The sequence below is a fragment of the Mustela erminea genome, chromosome 7 (genome assembly GCF_009829155.1).
Source record: "Mustela erminea isolate mMusErm1 chromosome 7, mMusErm1.Pri, whole genome shotgun sequence".
Taxonomy (NCBI): Eukaryota; Metazoa; Chordata; class Mammalia; order Carnivora; family Mustelidae; genus Mustela; species Mustela erminea.
In genome coordinates, this window is record NC_045620.1 from 67,748,766 (window position 1) to 67,770,104 (window position 21,339).

The following is a 21,339-nucleotide window of genomic DNA, read 5'->3' on the forward strand; positions in this document are numbered from 1 at the left end:
GTCTCGAGGACTTTCGAGAAACTGTAATCCTGGGGGGGAACCTTTCGGCCTCTAGTACATAAACGCTGGTTCCATTCAAGAGATTTGGAAAATTTTCATGAAGAACTTGTTCCACTATATCTTCTAGATTTCTTTCTTTCTCCTCCCCTTCAGGGATTCCAATAATTCTGATGTTGGAACCTTTCATGGCATCATTTATTTCCCTGATTCTGTTTTTGTGGCTTCTAAGCTGTTTGTTCCAGGCTTCCTCCTGACCCTTTCTATCTGTTTGTCCTCCAGATCACTAATTCTATCTTCTGTCTCAGTTACTCTAGCGTTGAGAGAATTTAGATTAGATTGGAACTCATTGAGAGTTCTCATTGAGAGTTCCCTGGTAGCTTTCAGCTCTTCCCTAATATTGAAAACATGATCTCTGGTCGTTTTCAGTTTGGCCCTAATCAATTCCGTTTGGTCACCCATGGCTTTCTCCAACCTAGCTATTGCTTGGATAATTGTTAGCCTGAATTCTCTTTCCTACACATTGTCTATGTTGATAGCCATTAGCTCTGTTGCAGAAGGTCCATCCTCTGTTCATCAAATCTATCTATGAAAGACCCACAGCAAATATCATCCTCAATGGGAAAAAGCTTGTGTCCTTCCCGTTGAGATCAGGAACACGACAAGGATGCCCACTCTCACCACTCTTGTTCAACATAGTATTAGAAGTCCTGGCAACAGCAATCAGACAACAAAAGGAAATAAAATGTATCCAAGTTGGTAATGAAGAAGTCAAACTCTCTCTCTTTGCAGATGACATGATTCTTTATATGGAAAACCCAAAAGACTCCACTCCCAAACTACTAGAACTCATACAGCAATTCTGCAACATGGCAGGAAACAAAGTCAATGTACAGAAATCAGTGGCTTTCTTAAACACTAACAATGAAAATACAGAAAGGGAAATTAGAGAATCGATTCCATTTACTATAGCACCAAGAACCATAAGATACCTGGGAATAAACCTAACCAAAGAGGTAAAGGATCTGTACTCAAGGAACTACAGAACACTCATGAAAGAAATTGAAGAAGACACAAAAAGATGGAAGACCATTCCATGCTCTTGGATCGGAAGAATAAACATTGTTAAAATGTCGATACTGCCTAGAGCAATCTATACTTTTAATGCTATTCCGATCAAAATTCCACCGGTATTCTGCAAAGAGCTGGAGCAAATAATCCTAAAATTTGTATGGAATCAGAAGAGACCCTGAATCACTAAGGAAATGCTGAAAAACAAAAATAAAATTGGGGGGGGGGGGCATTACGTTACCTGATTTCAAGCTTTACTACAAAGCTGTGATCACCAAGACAGCATGGTACTGGCATAAAAACAGACACATAGACCAGTGGAACAGAGTAGAGAGCCCAGATATGGACCCTCAACTCTATGGTCAAATAATCTTCGACAAAACAGGAAAAAATATCCAGTGGAAAAAAGACAGTCTCTTCAATAAATGGTGCTGGGAAAACTGGGCAGCTATATGTAGAAGAATGAAACTCGGCCATTCTCTTACACCGTACACATAGATAAACTCAAAATGGATAAAAGACCTCAACGTGAGACAGGAATCCATCAGAATCCTAGAGGAGAACATAGGCAGTAATCTCTTCGATATCAGCCACAGCAACTTATTTCAAGATATGTCTCCAAAGGCAAAGGAAACAAAAGCGAAGATGAAATTTTGGGACTTCATCAAAATCAAAAGCTTCTGCACAGCAAAGGAAACAGTCAACAAAACAAAGAGGCAACCCACAGAATGGGAGTAGATATTTGTAAATAACAGTACAGACAAAAGGTTGATATCCAGGATCTATAATAAACTCCTCAAACTCAACACATACAAAACAGACAATTATATCAAAAAATGGGCATAAGATATGGACAGACACTTCTCCAATAAAGACATACAAATGGCTATCAGACACATGAAAAAATGTTCATCACTAGCCATCAGGGAGATTCAAATTAAAATCACATTGAGGGGCGCCTGGGTGGCTCAGTGGGTTAAGCCGCTGCCTTTGGCTCAGGTCATGATCTCAGGGTTCTGGGATCGAGTCCCGCATCGGGCTCTCTGCTCAGCAGGGAGCCTGTTTCCTCCTCTCTCTCTCTGCCTGCCTCTCTGCCTACTTGTAATCTCTCTGTCAAATAAATAAATAAAATTTAAAAAAAAATTAAAAAAAATAAAACCACATTGAGATATCACCGTATACCAGTTAGAATGGCCAAAATTAGCAAGATAAGAAACAACATGTGTTGGAGAGGATGTGGAGAAAGGGGAATCCTCTTACACTGTTGGTGGGAATGCAAGTGGTGCAGCCTCTTTGGCGAACAGTTTGGAGATTCCTCAAGAAATCAAAAATAGAACTTCTCTATGACCTGCCTTTGCACTCCTGGGTATTTACCCCAAAGATACAGATGTAGTGAAAAGAAGGGCCATCTGTACTTCAATGTTTATAGCAGCAATGGCCACGGTCGCCAAACTGTGGAAAGAACAAGGATGCCCTTCAACAGATGAATGGATAAGGAAGATGTGGTCTATATAAACTATGGAGTATTATACCTCCATCAGAAAGGACGAATACCCAACTTTTGTAGCAACATGTACGGGTCTGGAAGAGATTATGCTGAGTGAAATAAGTCAAGCAGAGAGAGTCAATTATCATATGGTTTCACTTATTCGTGGAGTATAACAAATAGCATGGAGGACATGGGGAGTTAGAGAGGAGAAGGGAGTTGGGGGAAATTGGAAGGGGAGGTGAACCATGAGAGCCTATGGACTCTGAAAAACAATCTGAGGGTTTTGAAGGGGCGTGGGGTAGAAGGTCAGGGTACCAGGTGGTGGGTATTCTAGAGGGCACGGATTGCATAGAGCACTGGGTGTGGTGCAAAAATAATGAATACTGTTATGCTGAAAATAAAAAATAAATTAAAAAAAAGAAATGTAACCTATAGCAGGATAAAAATTAGTCAATATAAGTGGATGCAAAATTCACAAAGACAATGGATATTGGAAACAGTCAACAAAACTAAAAGACAACTACAGAAGGGAGAGAGATATTTGCAAATGTCTTATCAGATAAAGGGCTAGTACACAAAATCTGTAAAGAACTTATTAAACTCAACATGCAAAATAATAATAATAATATGGAGTATAACAAATAACATGGAGGACATGGGGAGATGGAGAGGAGAAGGGAGTTGAGGGAAATTGGAAGGGGAAATGAACCATGAGAGACTATAGGCTATGAAAAACAATCTGAGGGTTTTGAAGGAGCGGGGGATGGGAGGTCAAGGGAGCCAGGTGGTGAGTATTATGGAGGGCACGTATTGCACAGAGCATTGGGTGTGTTGCATAAACAATGATACTGTTACATTGAAAAGAAAAAAAAAGTTAAAAAAAATAGTTGATATCCAGGTTATATGATGAACTCAACACACACGAAACAGGCAAACATATCAAAAAATGGGAAGAAGATATGAACAGACACTTCTCCCATCAAGACATACAAATGGCTATCAGACACATGAAAAAATGTTCATCATCATTAGCCCTCAGGGAGATTCAAATTAAAACCACATTGAGATATCACCTTACACCAGTTAGAATGGCCAAAATTAACAAAACAGGAAACAACATATGTTGGAGAGGATGTAGAGAAAGGGGAACCCTCTTACACTGTTGGTGGGAATGCAAGTTGGTGCAGCCTCTTTGGAGAGCAGTGTGGAGATTCCTCAAGAAATTAAAAATAGAACTTCCCTATGACCCTGCAATTGCACTCCTGGGTATTTACCCCAAAGATACAGATGTTGTGAAAAGAAGAGCCATCTGTACCCCAACGTTTATAGCAGCAATGGCCACGGTCGCCAAACTATGGAAAGAACCAAGATGCCCTTCAACGGATGAATGGATAAGGAAGATGTGGTCCATATACACTATGGAGTATTATGCCTCCATCAGAAAGGATGAATACCTAACTTTTGTAGCAACATGGACAGGACTGGAAGAGATTATGCTGAGTGAAATGAGTCAAGCAGAGAGAGTCAATTATCATATGGTTTCACTTATTTGTGGAGCATAACAAATATCATGGAGGACAAGGGGTGTTAGAGAGGAGAAGGGATTTGGTGTAAATTGGAAGGGGAGGTGAATCATGAGAAACTATGGACTCTGAAAAACAATCTGAGGGGTTTGAAATGGCGGGGGGGTGGGAGGTTGGGGTACCAGGTGGTGGGTATTCTAGAGGGCACAGATTGCATGGAGCACTGGGTGTGGTGAAAAAATAATGAATACTGTTTTTCTGAAAATAAATAAATTGAAAAAATTTAAAAACAAACAAACAAAAAAAAAAGTTAAAAAAAAAATAATCCCAGTCAAGTAATGGGCATACGCCATGTACAGACATTACACCAAAGAAGACATACAAATGGCCAACAGACACATGAAAAAATGCTCTACATCACTTGGCATCAGGGATATACAAATCAAAACTACAGTGAGATACCATCTCACACCAGACAGAATGGCTTAAATTAACAAGTCAGGAAACAACAGCTAGCTATTGGCAAGGATGTGGAAAAAGGCGAACTCTCTTACACTGTTGATGGGAATGCAAACTGGGGAATACAACTGCTCTGGAAAACAGTATGGAGTGTCCTCAAAAAGTTAAAAATATTGCTACCCTAAGACTCAGCAATTGCACTACTAGGTATTTACCCAAAGAATACAAACATAGTGATTCTAAGTGTCACAGGTATTGTAATGTTTATAGCAGTGATGTCCACAATAACCTAACTATGGCAAGAGCCCAGATGTCCCTCGGGAGATGAATGGATAAAGAAGATGTGGTGTGTATATACATACACAATGAAATATGACTCTGCCATCAAAAAGAATGAAATCTTGCTATTTTGCAATGACATGGATGGAACTAGAGGGCATTATGCTAAGTGAAATAAGTCAATCAGAGAAAGACAACTCATATGATTTCACTCATATGTGAAATTTAAGAAACAAAACAGATGAACATAGGTGAAGGGAGGGCAAAATAAAATAAAATGAAATCAGAGAGGAAGACAAACCATAAGAGAGTCTTAACTATAGGAAACAAACCGAAGTAGCGGGAAGGGATATGGGTAGGGGTATGGGGTAACTGGGTGATGGGCATTAAGGAGGGCACTTGATGTAATGAGCACTGAGTTTTATATGCAGTGCTAAACTCTACTTCTGAAACTAATAATAACACATTATATGTTAATGAACTGATTTTAAGTAAAATGTAAAAAACAGCTATTATCCATGATACAAGAGTCTGAATTACTTCGTTGCCACAAACAACTAGAAAATTTGACAAAATATAGGAAGGAAAACTTGTTTTCATACCATGGATAGCAGGTAGCAGAGAATTCTGATCTCTAAAGGAAAGAAAACAAAGTAAATACAGTTCCTGTAGCATCTTGCTTACATACAAATTCTGGACCATGAGGAAAAGGAACCAGTCTGGTTACTTCAATGAGTTCAAAAGACAATTATCAGCTTTCAGGAAGCTGAAGTGTTTAGAATTTGTGGAGCAGAGCACCAGAGAGAAGGGAGCTAAGCAAAGACAGAGTTCCAGAAATCTGCATATACATGGGTGAAACTGTAAAGCCAGGCAAAGAACAACTTCCTAGGAAAAAACAATAACCAAGAAAACTGGGCCAGGCAATTCCTACATCTGATATTGGACCAGGGAGTATATCATCATCCAGAGTGGAGACACTTTGATATGTCACTGACTATACAAGGTATTCAGCAGAAAACTAGGAACTCAATAGAAAACTCTATTGAGAATAGAAGATCACACCTTAGTGGTAGGGATAAGTTAGCCCTAGAATAAAGACTATTCTAGAGCTAACCTGAAGAACTTATAAATAATCCTTGAAAAGATAAAGTGAAAGTCAAGTAACTTAGTTTGACAAGGTAAGATATATCCAACAATTTCAAAATCCAGTTCTCAAGGATATGAAATTAACAATAGCCAGAATACAATCAAAATTTACTAAATGGGGCCAGAAGTAGGAAGATGAGATCTATAATAAAAGAAAAATCAGTCATGGTGTGCCTAGGTGGATCAGTCAGTTAGGCATCTGCCTTTAGCTCAGGTCATGATTCCAGGGTCCTGGGATCAAGCCCTGCGTTGACCCTGGGGTCAATCTCTGCTCAGCAGAAAGCCTACTTCTCCCTCTCCCTCTGCCTGCTGTTCCCCTTGCTTGTGCTTACTCTCTCTATATCTCTCTCTGATAAATAAAATCTTAAAAGAAGAAAGAGAGAAAAATCAATCAACACAGTCAAATGTGGAAGACATAATGAAATTAGCAAACAAGGACACTGAAATAGCTCTTATAAATGCACTCAATAGGCTCAAGGATTTAGAGGGAAAAATAATGAGGAAAAAATAGACTTCTTAAAGATGAAAATATAATCCACAAAGTAAAAATTTCACTAAATTGAATTAATAGCATATTATATATGTCAGAGGAAAAAAAATCACTAGATTTGAAGACACAAAAATGGCAACAATACAAAATGAAGCAAAAAGAAAAAAAGACCAGAAGAAAAATGTAATGTTAATGATTTGTGGAACAATATCAAGTATCTAATGTACTTTGAATTGGAGTTCCAGGAAAATATGAGAGAGAGAAAAAGTGAGAAGCCAAAAATATTTGAAGAAATAATGGCCATGGGGCACCTGGGTGGCTCAGTGGGTTAAAGCCTCTGCCTTCAGCTCAGGTCATGATCTCAGGGTCCTGGGATTGAGCCCCGCATCGGGCTCTCTGCTCAGCGGGGAGCCTGCTTCCCCCTTTCTCTCTGCCTGCCTCTCTGCCTACTTGGGATCTCTCTCTCTGTGTCAAATAAGTAAATAAAATCTTTAAAAAAAAATAATGGCCAAATATTTTCTGAATTTAATGAAATAATGGAGTATTACAAACACAAGGAAAACAACATAATTTCAACTGTGCAAAGTGCTATTGCTAAAAACCAGTGATAAATAGAAAAAAATTAAAAATAGCCAGAGTAACTCAGGTCATGATCTCAGGGTCGTGAGATCAAGCCCTGTGTTGGGCTGGATCCGACTCAGTGTGGAGTCTGCTTGAGATTCTTTCTACCTCCTTTTCCCTCTCCCTCTGCCTCTCCCCCTGCTAATGTGCTCTCTCTCTAAAATAATAAAATATTCAAACAATAAAAATAAAAATAGCCAGAGTAAACAAAAAGAAAGAAAAAAAAGGAACATTTTAGAGAACTAAAAATAAACTTGACTTCAGATTTCTCTCCAGAAACTACATAAGGCAGATAAGCAGAATATAAGGAAAAGAGAAAGAAAGGCAAACCAAGAAAGAGAGACACTTAACTATAGAGAACTGAAGGTTACCAAAAAGGAGGTGGGGGAGATGTGTTAAATAGGTGATGGGGATTAAGGAGTGTACTTGATCAGCACCAGGTGTCGTATAGAAGAATTGAATCTCTATATCAAATTGAATCTCTAAAACTAATATTACACAGTCTGTTAACTAACAGGAATTTAAATAAAAACTTTAAGAAAAAAGAAACAACAATGCTAAAATGCTAAAAAAAATTTCTACCAACTTAGAATTCTCAATTCTCTATCCAGCAAATATCTTCTTTAGGAATGAAGGTGAAACAAACACTTTTTAATGCAAATAAGATCCAAGTTTAATGTCAACAAACTGCAAGAAATGTTTAAAGGAAATTCTTCTAGCAAAAAGAAAATAATAATAGATGAAAACTTGGATCCAACCAAAGGAAGGAAAAACATAAAAAATAGTAAATATGTGGGTGAATTTTAAAAAGCTGTTCATTCATCACATATTTTAATTTCTTTAAAGTGAAATAATGAACTTAAAGTGAAAATAATAAAAACACTATGGAGTACACAAAAGATGAAGAAGTAGGATAGGTGAAGTAGGATAAATGATGGGAGGGAACAAATAGGGAAGAAATAAAAGTGTACTATGTAGTAATATGTTATTTGAAGACAAACTATGACAATCAAAAATGCATGGTATATACTCTTAGAGCAATAAATAAAACAAAAAATGATGTATAGTTTATACGAGCATAATAGAAATATAATGGAATATTTCAAGCTCCCTATAAATGAAGGCAGGCAAGATGATTCAGGAACAAAATACCTTGGAACACTCCAAGGCCATATCTGCATTGGCTCCAAAAACCTTGACAAGGTGCCCCAACTACGGAGCACCCAAGAACTCCCCAAATTGCACCCACTTCAGGTTGAGCCATCATATCATAAGGTCCTCTGTTTAGAGAGCTCTGGGTCTCCCTAAGACTTAAAGCCACTTCAGCTTCAGCTGTCCTGCCAGAGAGCCCTCTGTGTAGGGAACCCAGGACCTCTCAGGTTTCCACCCACCTCAGCTTCTGCTGTCCAACCAAGCTGCCCTCTGTGCAGAGAACCCAAGGACAGCCCCAACCCATGCCCACTTTAGCTCCATCCATTCCATCAGTCTCAGCACTGAGTGTCCCAGATCCCCTAGCCCATTCAGCCACAGCTCTAGCCAGCCAGAAAAATTCACTAGGCACATTCTACACAGAGAAAGATCACACACAAGAACATTGCATCAAGTTTATGAAAAGTAGCTGTTCTGCCTAATTCATAGAAACAAACACAGAAAGGCAAGGAAAATTAAGACAGAGGAATATGCTCCAGATAAAAGAAAGAGATAAAACCTTAAAAAAAGAACAAAATGAAATGGGAGAAAACCAATCCATCTGATAAAAAGATCAAAGTAATGATCATAAATATACTCACTGGACTAGAGAGAAGACTGGATGAACTCAGTAAGAACTTCAACAAAGAAACACAAAATATAAAAAAGAACCAATTAGTGTTGAAAAATACAATAACCAAAATGAAAAAATACACTAGAAGGAATTAACAATAGACTGGAGGGCACAGAAGAATGAATCAGCAATGTGGAAGACAGGGTAATGGAAAGCACCCAACCAAAACAGAAAAAAAAATTAAAAATGAAGATGGGGTGCCTGGCTGGCTCAGTGGTTTAAACCTCTGCCTTCGGCTCAGTTCATGATCTCAGGGTCCTGGGATTGAGCCCCGCATTGGGCTCTCTGCTCAGCAGGCAGCCTGCTTCACCGCCCCCCCCCCAACCTGCCTCTCTGCCTGCTTCTGATATCTGTCGAATAAATAAATAAAGTCTTTTTAAAAAAGGAAGATAGGTTAAAGTATCTCTTAGACAACATCAGGTGAACAAATAATCTCATTATAGGGATTGCAGAGGAAATGAGAGGAAGAAAAGGGTAGAAAGCTTTTTTAAAGAACTAATAGCTGAAAACTTCCCTAACTTTGGGAAGGAAATAGACATCCAAGTTCAGGAATCACAGAGAGTTCCAAACAACATGAACCCAAGGAGGTTCACATCACGACATAGTTAAAATGTCAAAGATAAAAGATAAAAAATTTTAAAAGCATCAAGAGAGAACCAATTAGTTATATACAAGGCAAACCCCATGGCATTACCAGCTGATTTTTCAGCAGAAACTTTGCAGAAGAGAACAGAATGATATATTCAAAGTGACAAAAGGAAAAAAAAAAAAAACCCTACAACAAAGAACTCTCTACCCAGCAAGGTTATCATTCAGAATTGAAGAAGGGATAAAGAGTTTCTGAGACATACAAAAGTTAAAGTAGTTCATCATCACTAAGCCAGCCTTACAAGAAAAGTTAAAGGGACTTTTAAGTAGAAAAGGCCATAATTATGTCCACTCTCCCACTCTTGTTCAACATAGTATTAGAAGTCCTAGCAACAGCAATCAGACAACAAAGAGAAATAAAAGGTATTCGGGGTGCCTGGGTGGCTCAGTGGGTTAAAATGTATTCAAATTGGCAATGAAGAAGTCAAACTCTCTCTCTTCACAGATGACATGATATTTTATATGGAAAACCCAAAAGACTCTACCCCCAAACTACTAGAACTCATACAGCAATTCAGTAATGTGGCAGGATATAAAATCAATGTACAGGAATCAGTTGCTTTCTTATACACTAACAATAAAAATACAGAAAGGGAAACTAGAAAATCAATTGCATTTGCTATAGCACCAAGAACCATATGATACCTGGGAATAAACCTAACCAAAGAGGTAAAGAATCTATATTCAAGGAACTACAGAACACTCTTGAAAGAAATTGAAGAAGACACAAAAATATGGAAGACAATTCCATGCTCATGGATCGGAAGAATAAACATTGTTAAAATGTCTATACTGCCTAGAGCAATCTATACTTTCAATGCCATTCCAATCAAAATTCCACCAGCATTTTTCAAAGAGCTGGAGCAAACAATCCTAAAATTTGTATGGAATCAGAAGAGACCCCGAATTGCTAAGGAAATGTTGAAAAACAAAAATAAAACTGGGGGTATCATGCTGCCTGATTTCAAGGGTTACTAAAAGCTGTGATCACCAAGACAGGATGGTACGGCACAAAAACAGACACATAGACCAGTGGAACAGAGTAGAGAGCCCAGATATGGACCCTCAACTCTATGGTCAAATAATCTTTGACAGAGGAGGAGAAAATATCCAGTGGAAAAAAGACAGTCTCTTCAATAAATGGTGCTGGGAAAATTGGACAGCTATGTGTAGAAGAATGAAACTCGACCATTCTCTTACACCATACACAAAGATAAACTTGAAATGGATATAAAAGACCTCAACGTGAGGCAGGAATCCATCAGAATCCTAGAGGAGAACATAGGCAGTAACCTCTTCGATATCAGCCACAGCAACTTATTTCAAGATATGTCTCCAAAGACAAAGGAAACAAAAGCAAAAATGAATTTTTAGGACTTCGCCAAGATCAAAAGCTTCTGCACAGCAAAGAAAATGTTTAAAACAAAGAGGCAACCCACAGAATGGGAGAAGATATTCACAAATGACAATACAGACAAAGGGCTGATATCCAGGATCTATAAAGAACTCCTCAAACTCAACACACACAAAACAGATAATCATGTCAAAAAATGGGCAAAAGTCCTGAACAGACACTTCTCCAATGAAGACATACAAATGGCTACTAGACACATGCCATCATGCCATCACAAGTCATCAGGGAGATTCAAATCAAAACCACACTGAGATACCACATTAAACCAGTTAGAATGGCCAAAAATAAGACAGTAAATGTGTGTTGGAGAGGATGTGGAGAAAGGGGAATCCTCTTACACTGTTGGTGGGAATGCAAGTTGGTGCAGCCACTTTGGAAAACAGTGTGGAGACTCCTTGAGAAATTAAAAATAGAGCTTCCCTATAACCCTGCAATTGCACTACTGGGTATTTACCCCAAAGATAGAGATGTAGAGAAAAGAAGGGCCATCTTTTCCCCCAATGTCCATAGCAGCAATGGCCACAGTCGCCAATCTGTGGGAAGAACCAAGATGCCCTTCAGTGGACGAATGGATAAGGAAAATGTGGTCCATATATACTATGGAGTATTATGCTTCCATCAGAAAGGATGAATACCCCACTTTTGTAGCAGCATGGACAGGACTGAAAGAGATTATGCTGAGTGAAATAAGTCAAGCAGAGAGATCCAGTTATCATATAGTTTTGCTTATTTGTGGAGCATAAGGAATAACACGGAGGACATGGGGAGCTAGAGGGGAGAAGGGGGAAATTGGAGGGGGAGACAAACTATGAGAGACTGTGGACTCAGAGACAATCTGAGGGTTTTGGAGGGGAAGGGAGTGGGAGGTTGGGTGAACCTGGTGGTGGGTATTATGGAGGGCACGTATTGCATGGAGCACAGGGTGTGTTGCATAAACAATGGAATTCTGGAGCACTGAAAAGAAATTTTAAAAAATAAAGGTAAAAAAAGGCCATAACTATAAGAAAATTATGAAAGGAAAAAATTTCATGAGTAAAAGCAAATATACAGTAAGGTTAATAGATCAGTCACTTATAAAGCTAGCATGAAGGTTAAAAGGCAAAAGTAGTAAAATCAATTATATCTTAAAATATTATTTAAGGAAACTCACAAAATAAAAATATGTAAAACATGACAACAAATTCATAATATATGAATATGGAAGAAGGAGAGAGTAAAAATAAAGTTCTTTTAGAATGCATTAGAAGTTAAGTGACCATCAATTTAATACAGACTATTATGTACTTACAGTGTTATACAGAACCCCATGGTAACCACAAACCAAAAACCTATAATAAATACACGAAAAAATAAAGAAAAGGAAAGACAAGCATAATACCAATCACAAGGAAAAGGAGCAAAAGAAGAAGAAACAGACAAGAACTACCAAACAACAAGAAAACAATGTATAAAATGGCAGTAAGTACATACCTATCAATAATTACTTTAAATGTAAATGGTCTGAGTGCTCCAATCAAAAGACAATATTAACAGTAATAACCTGGTTATTGAGGTTAATGAGGTACATACCTCATTAATCTGTAAGGCAGATAAACAAAATCTGACAATGATGTAATTGCAGACAAATCCCCATGAAACATATACAAAGACAAAATATTATAATTTAACAATTTCTTTAAAATGTTAGCAATCTAATCATTTATTTTAAAATTCTAGCAATATAAAAATTTACTTAAAAAGTAATATATCATGAACAACTGGTATTTATTCCAGGAATAGATTTTTAAAAATCAATCAATGTAGTAACCATTTTAACCGGCAAAAAAAAATTTTAAAAAGGTATGACTATCTCAATAATTATAGAAAAGGTATTTGATGAAGTTCCATACCCATTCATGGTAAGAAACTCTAAATAAATTTATAAGAGGTCTTCAACCTGATCAAATATTTCTACAAGAACATATAGCTAATATCATATTCACAAAAGAAACACTGAATCCTTTCCTCATAAGATGACAAATCAGGCAAAGATGTCCACTCTCACCACTTTTATTCTTACCAGACAGAAATAAAAAGCATTCAGATTGGGAAAGAAGTTAAACTGTATATGTGAAGGACATGATTGCTTATATAGAAAATCCTTTAAAAATCTACCAAAAATAACCCTACTAAAACTAAAAAAATTAAATTCAAGCAATACTACAGAATAAAAGACAACAAAATTCTCTCCTATTTCTGTGTACAGGCTACCAAACACTGCAATACAAAATTAAGAAATGACATATCATTTATAGTGGTACTTTAAAGACCCATGAGATGATAGGATAATAACAAAATATATATAATATCTATTCACTGAAAAGTATAAAACATGTGGATATACTATATGTATGTACTGGAAGACTCAGTATCATTAAGATCTCCACTCTCCCCATATTGATCTGTACATTCAATACCAGGCTATCAAACTCCAAGTAGGTAGGTTTTTTTTCTATAGAAAATGACTCATTCTAAGATGTATATGAAAATGAAGAGGCCCCATAGCAGCCAACATTCTGAAAAAGAACACATTTGGAAGACTCATACTAACTAATTTCAAGACTTACTATAAAGTTACATGAAAAAAGATTCTATGATACTGGCTAAGAATGGACATTGTATATCCATGAGACAGAAGAGTTCAGAAATAGATCTATACATATAGGATCATTTTGTTTTTGCTAAAAGTTCTAAAATAATTCAGTGGTGAAAGGACAGTTTTTGACAAATGGTGCTGGAAGACTTCAAATCCATGTGATGAAAGAAAATAAACCTTGACCATTATCTTCCATCATACATAACTATTAATTCAAAATGTATCATAGACCAAAACATAAAAGTGTAAGATTTCAAGAAGAAACATAAAAGAAAGCCTATGCATCTTGGTGTATGCAAAGATTCATTAGATAGGACACAGAATTATAAAGTATGGGGAAAAAATTGATAAACTATGGACTTCATAAAAAATTTTAAACTTTTATCTTGAAACACTATATCAAAACCTAATGATGTATTACATGGTGACTAATATAACACAATAAAAATTTTAAAATAGTTAAACTTTTGCTAAAGATCTAAAATAAAAAGGCAAGCCAATGACAGGGAGAAAATATTTAAAAATACATGTATCTGACAAAGGAACATCTAGAGTGTTAAAAAAAAATTCTTACAACTTTGGTAACAAGAACCCCAATAAAAAGATTAGCAACAGATTTGAACAGATACTTCACAGAAGATATTTTCATGATCAATAAGAATGTGGATAGATGCTCAACACAATTAGTCAAAAAGGAAATGCAAACTAAAACTACAGTGTGATAGCTGTACACATCTATTACCAACACATGTGTTTTGAAAGGTGTAGAACCACTGGAACTCTAATTCAAGTCAAGTGGGAGTGTAAAGTGATATAATTTGGAAAATAGTTTGTCAGTCCCATACAAAATTAAGCACACTTATCATATGATCCAGCAAGATCACTGCTAGTTGTTTATCCAAGAAAAATGAAAACCTACGTACAAAGACTCACATGTGATGTTCATAGCAATTTTATTCATAATGGCCCAAAACTACAACTTGTTATGGACTAAATTTTGCCCCCTCAAAATGCATCTGTTGAAGGCCTAAGCACCCAATGTGAATGTATTTGGAGATAGGGCCTTTAAGAAGGTAATTAAGACTATGATGTCATAAGAATGGGGCCATGATGACTGGTAAACTTACAAGAAGAGAGAGTCCTCACGGATGTACATGCACAAAAGAAAGGCACTGTGAGGACACAGTAATAAGGTGGCCATCTGCAGACCAAGTTGAGAGGCCTCAGAAGAAAGTTAAACTGCCAGCACCTTGATCTTGGACTTCCAGACTCCAGAAATAAGAGAATATAAATCTGTAATTTCTATTCTTTAAGCCACCCAATTTGTGATAGTTTGTTATGTCACACTGAGCAGACCAATGCACAAATTAAATGTCTGTCAAAAAGTGCATAAACAAATTGTGAGATAGCTCTACAATGGAATATTATACAACAATATGAATGAATAATGAAACTAACACACAACAACATGCATGAACTTCAAAATCATTATGTTGAGAGAGCAAAGTCAAGATTCAAATGAATACTTACTACCTGATTTCATATATATAAAATTCTAGAGAGAGCAAATCAGTAATAGGGACAGGAAGCAAATCAGTAGTTGCCTAGGGACTAGGATGGATGGACTGCAAAATGGCTTGAAGGAAGATTAGGGAGGTAATGGGATGTTCTAGGACTTGATTATAGTGATTGTGAAAATGTATTAATTTGTCAAAAACCATAATATCACACTTTAAATTGCTTTTTATTGCATGTAAATTATAGTTCAATATAGTTTTTTAAACAATTTTACTTATTTATTTATTTGAGAGAGAGAAAGCAAGCTAGAGCATGAGTGGTGGGGAGGCAGAGGGAGAGTGAGAAGCAGACTCCCTGCTGAGAAGGAAGTCCTGGGATCATGACCCGAGCTAAAGGCAGAAGCTTAACCAACTGAGCCACCCAGGCATCCCTACTTCAATACAGGTGATTAGAAATTAGATATCTAGGGGCACCTGGGTGGCTTAGTTGTTAAGCATCTGCCTTTGGGCTCAGGTCATGATCCCAGGGTCCTGGGGTCAAGCCTCACAACTGACTCCCTACTCAGCAGGATCCTACTTTTCCCTCTCCCACACCCCCTACTTCTGTTCTCTCTCTCTCTCTTTCTGACAAAAAAAAAAAATAAATAAAATCTTAAAAAAAAAGTTAGATATTCCGCAGTTTGTGAACAATAAACAAACCAGATAGCTTTATTAATATATAAAACACAATTTTAAGCAGAAAGTATTATTCAGGTAACTCGCTACACATTTACATTTTCATCATAAAGATATAAAATGCTGAACAAACAGAAGTCTTAAAAATACAGCAAAATCAGTTATCATTCAGAGAAAAATAGACAAATCCACAATTACAGGACAATCTTAACACATTTCTTTCAGTAACTGAAAGATAAAGTATACAAAAGTGTAAGGATTTGTAAGAAGTGAATGACACTATTAATAAGTAAGCACATGTATATATAAATCTATACAACATACATACATTCCCCCAAAATAAGTTCATACACATGCTTTTCAGGCTCATGCAGAGTATTACCAAATATTAATTGTGCACTCTACCACTAAGCAAATTTTAACAGATACCAAAAAATGAATATCATATAAGCCATTTTATTTCATCATAATGTACAACAAAACTAGAAATCAAACAAAATAACCTCAATTCCCCTATCACTGGAAATTTAAAAAATAACTTCAGTGATCATAATTATTTTGAATGTAAATGGATTAAATGCTCCAATCAAAAGATATGGGATGTTGGAATGGATAAAATATCAAGACCCATCTATATGCTGCCTACAAGAGACTCATTTTAGACCTAAGGACATCTGCAGAGAAAAAGTGAGGGAATGGGGAAATATTTATCATGCCAATGGATGTCAAAAGAAAGATGGAATAGTTATACTTATCTTAGACAAACTAGACTTTAAAACAAAAAGTATAAAAAGAAACATGAGGCATTATGTAACCATATAGGGGACAATCCAACAAGAAAATATAATAACATAAATATTTATACACCCAACATGGAAGCAAAATATATAAAACAATAACAAACACAAAGGATTTAATTTTTAATAACATAATAATAGTAGGGACTTTAACACCTCATTTACATCAATGGACAGATCATCTAAACAGAAAATAAACAAAGAAACAATGGCTTTGGATGACACAATGGACCACATGGACTTAATAGACATATTGAGAGCATTTCATTCTAAAGCAGCAGAATATACATTCTTTTCAAGTGCAAATGTAACACTCTCCAGAACAGATCACATATTAGGTCATAAAACAGGTCTCAACAAATACAAAAGATGAAAACCATACCATGCACCTTTTCTGACCAAAACACTATGAAACTAGATGTCAACTACAAGAAAAAATTTGGAAAAAGCACATATACATAGATGTTAAACAATATGCTACTAAACAACTAATGGGTTAACCAGGAAATCAAGGAAAATTTAAAAATACATGCAAACAAATGAAAATGAAAACACAATACTCCAAAACCTTTGGGATGCAGCAAAAGCCGTCCTATGAGGGAAGTATATAGCAATACAGGCCTACCTCAAGAAGCAAGAAAAATCTCAGATACACAACCTAACGTTATACCTAAATGAGCTAGAAAAAGAACAACAAATGAAGCAAAGACAGTAGAAGGAAGGAAATAATAAAAATTTGAGCAAAAATAAATCATATAGAAAAATTTTTAAAAACAATAGAACAGATTAATGTAATCAGGGGCCAGTTCTTTGAAAAAATTAATAAAATTGTAAAACTCTGGCCAGACTTATCACAAAGAAAAGATAAAGGACCCAAATGAATAAAATCACAAATGAGAGTGGAGAAATAACAATCAAGACCACAGAAATACAATTATAAGAAAATATAATGAAAAACTATATGCCAACAAATTGGACAACCTGGAAGAAACAGTAAATTCCTAGAAATATATAAACTACCAAAACTGAAACAGGAAAAAATAGAAAACTTGAACAGACCAAAAACAGCAAAGAAATTGGATCAGAAATAAAAAAAAACTCCCAAGAAACACAAGTGCAGGGCCAGACGACTTCACAGGTGAATTCTACCAAACATTTAAAGAAGAGTTAATATCTGTTCTTCTCAAACTATTTCCCCCTACCCCCCAAAAAAAAGGAAAGGAAAAAAAAGAAACTTCCAAATTCATCCTGTGAGGCCAGCAGTACCCTAATACAAAGTCAGATAAAGACTCCACTAAAAAAGAGAAGTATAGGAGTGACAGGAGTGTGTGGTTCAGTCAGTGGAGTGAGAGACTCTTGTTCTCAGGGTCATGAATTCAAGTCACACATAGCATAGAGATTACTAAAAAATAAATTAAAACTTTAATAAAAAGAGATAACTACAGGTCAATATCCCTGATGAGCCTGGATACAAAAATTCACAATAAAATACTGGCAAATACTGAATCCAATAACTTACTAAAAAAAAATCATTCACCATGATCAAGTCTGATTTACTCCTGGGTTGCCAGGGAGGTTCAATATTTGTAAATCAATCAGTGTGTTATACCACATTAATAATAAAAAGGATAAAAACCATATGATCACTTCAATAGATGCAGAAAAAGCATTTGACAAAGTATATCGACTCATGACAAAAAACCCTCAACAAAGTAGGTTTACACAGAACATACCTCAGCATAATAAAAGCCATATACAAAAAAACAAAAACAAAAACAAAAAAACAAAAACAGAAACAGAAAAAATCACAGCTAATATCCTCAATGGAGAAAACCTGAGAGCTTTTTCCTCTATGGTCAGGAAAAAAGATAAGGATGTCCACTCATACCACTGTTATTTAACATAATACTGGAAGTACTAGCCACAGCAAACAACAATAAATAAAAGGCATCCAAATTGGTAAGGAAGAAGTCAAACTTTCACAATCTGCAGATGACATGATACTCTATATAAAAAACCTGAAAGACTCCATCAAAAAACTGCTAGATGGGAATTAAAGAGGGCACGTGATATGATGAGCAACGGATGCTATACTGAACTAATGAATCACTGAACACTATATCAAAAACTAATGCTGTACTATACCTTGGCTAATTGAATTTAAATTCAAAAAGGGGAAAAAAACCACTAGAACTGATACACAAATTCAGTAAGGTCACAGGACACAAATATCAACATACAGAAATCTGTTGTATTTCTATACCAAGACAAAGAAGCCACAGAAAGAAAAATGAAGGAATCAATCCCATTTACAAATGCACCAAAACCTAGGAATAAACCTAACTAAAGAGGTGAAAGACCTGTACTCTGAAACTATGAAACACCAATGAAGGAAATTAAAGATGACAGAAAGAAATGGAAAGACATTCCATGCCCATGGATTAGAACAAATATTGTTAAAATGTCTATATTATCCAAAGTAATCTACACATTTAATGCAATCCCTATCAAAATACCACCAGCATTTTTCACAGAGCTAGAACAATCCCAAGTTTGTATGAAACCACAGAAGACCCTGAATAGCCAGAGGAATGTTGGAAAAGAAAACCAAAGCTGGAGGCATCACAATTCCAGATTTCAAGTTATACTACAAAGCTGTAGTGATCAAAACAGGATGGTAATAGCACAAAAATAGGCAAATCAATAGAACAGAATAGAAAACCTAGAAATTAACCACAGCTATGTGGTCAATAAATACTCAAAAAAGCAGGAAAGAATATCCAATTTAAAAAGAGAGTCTCTTCAACAAATAGTGTTGGGAAAAGTGGACAGCAACATGCTAGAAAATGAAACCAAGACATTCTCTTACACCAAACATAAAGATAAATTCAAAATGGATTTAAGACCTAAATATGAGACCTGAAACCATAAAAATCCTAGAGGAGAACACAGGCAGCAACTTCTCTGCCACATGCCATAGCAATTTTTTTCTAGATAGGTCTCAACGCAAGAGAAACAAAAGCAAAATAAACTATTGGAATTTCATCAAAATAAAAAGCACAGCAAAGGAAACAATCACAAAACTAAAAGGGCAACCTTGGAATGGAAGAGGATACTTGCAAATGACATTAACAATAAAGGATTAGTATCCAAAATACATAAAGAACTTATAAAACTCAACACCTCACAAATAAATAATCCAATTAAAAAGGAGCAGAAGACATGAATAGATATGTTTCCAAAGAAGACCCACAGACAGCCAACAGACACATGAATAGATGCTCAACATTACTCATCATCAGAGAAATACAAATCAAAATTACAATGAGATATCACCACGAACCTATCAGAATGTTTAGAAACAACACAAGAAACAACAAGTATAGGCAAAGATGTAGAGAAAGGGGAATGCAAGCTGGTAAAGCCACTCTGGAAAACAGTACAGAGTTTCCTCAAAAAGTTAAAAATAAAGCTACCCTAAGATCCAGTAATTGCACTACTAGGTATTTGCCCAAAGAATACAAAAATACTAATTCAAAGGGATACATACACTCCAATGTTTATAGCAGCCATTATCTACAATAGCCAAATTATGGAAATATCCCACATTTCCTCTGGCTGATGAATAGATAAAGATGTGGAACAGGGGTGCCTAGGTGGCTTAGTTGGTTAAGTGTCTGCCTTCAGCTCAGGTCATGATCTCAAGGACCAGGGAGGGAGCCCTGCTCCGGGCTCCCTGCTCAGTGGGGAGTCTGCTTCTCCCTCTGCCTCTCACCCACCCCCACTCATGCTTACACACACTCTCTCTCAAATAAATAAATAAAATTTTCAAAAACATTTCAGGGGAGAGGCGCCTGGGTGACTCGGATAGTTAAGCATCTGCCTTCAGCTCAGGTCATGATCCTGGGGTCCTGGGATCAAGTCCCACATTGGGCTCCCTGATTCTCCGGGAGCCTGCTTCTCCCTCTGCCTCTGCCTCTCTCCATTTCCCATGAATAAATAAATAAAATCTTTAAAATCTTTTTTTAAAAATGGGGGGAACATTAATCCCAGATATTAAGACTTAACATAAAACTATAGAAGCTCCAAGGATTTATTGTTAGAAAACAGATAAAATGGCCAATGGGGCAGAACAAATGGAAACAAAGTAGACAAAGTAGACTTATAATTCAGTGAAGAAAGGATGGTGGATATCCATCCACAAAGACAAAAATTACATCTCTATTTCAAACCATACACACATCAATCTCAAATGGATTAAAGGTCTAAATGTGAAGGGCAAAATTTCACATACTTTAAGAACTTTAGAAAAACTTTTAAAATATAAGAAAATATCTTTCTGGTCTTGGGATAGTAAAGGATTTCTTAGAGAAGACATAAAAAAAACCATATGGGAAAAGACTGATGATAATTCTGACAGCATCAGAATTTAAAGCTTCTGTTTATCTTGCAAGCACAGTGAAAAAACGTGCCACAGAGAGAGGATAACCATGGTGTCTTTAAAAGGAATATTATCAAGAATATATAGGTAATTCCTACACATCAATATGAAAAAGATAAGTAACCCAATAGAAAAATGGGCAAAAGTTTACAAAAATGCATTCAAGGGAGAATCAAGAGAAAATATATAGAGGAGGTATTCTGAATGGCCAAGAAAGATGAAAAGATCCCCAATTTCATTTTTAATCAAGGAAAAAGAAAACAGACTATATAGGAAAAAGAAAAAACAAGAACATGAACACATCAAGTATTGATA

General features: G+C 36.2%; 1 protein-coding gene across 3 annotated transcripts in view; it reads right to left on the minus strand.

The window, feature by feature from the left end:
* The window catches only part of TSGA10 (testis specific 10), a 153,110-nt gene that overhangs the window by 55,358 nt on the left and 76,413 nt on the right, over positions 1 to 21,339 (minus strand). The gene's annotated exons all lie outside the window — the stretch shown is intronic.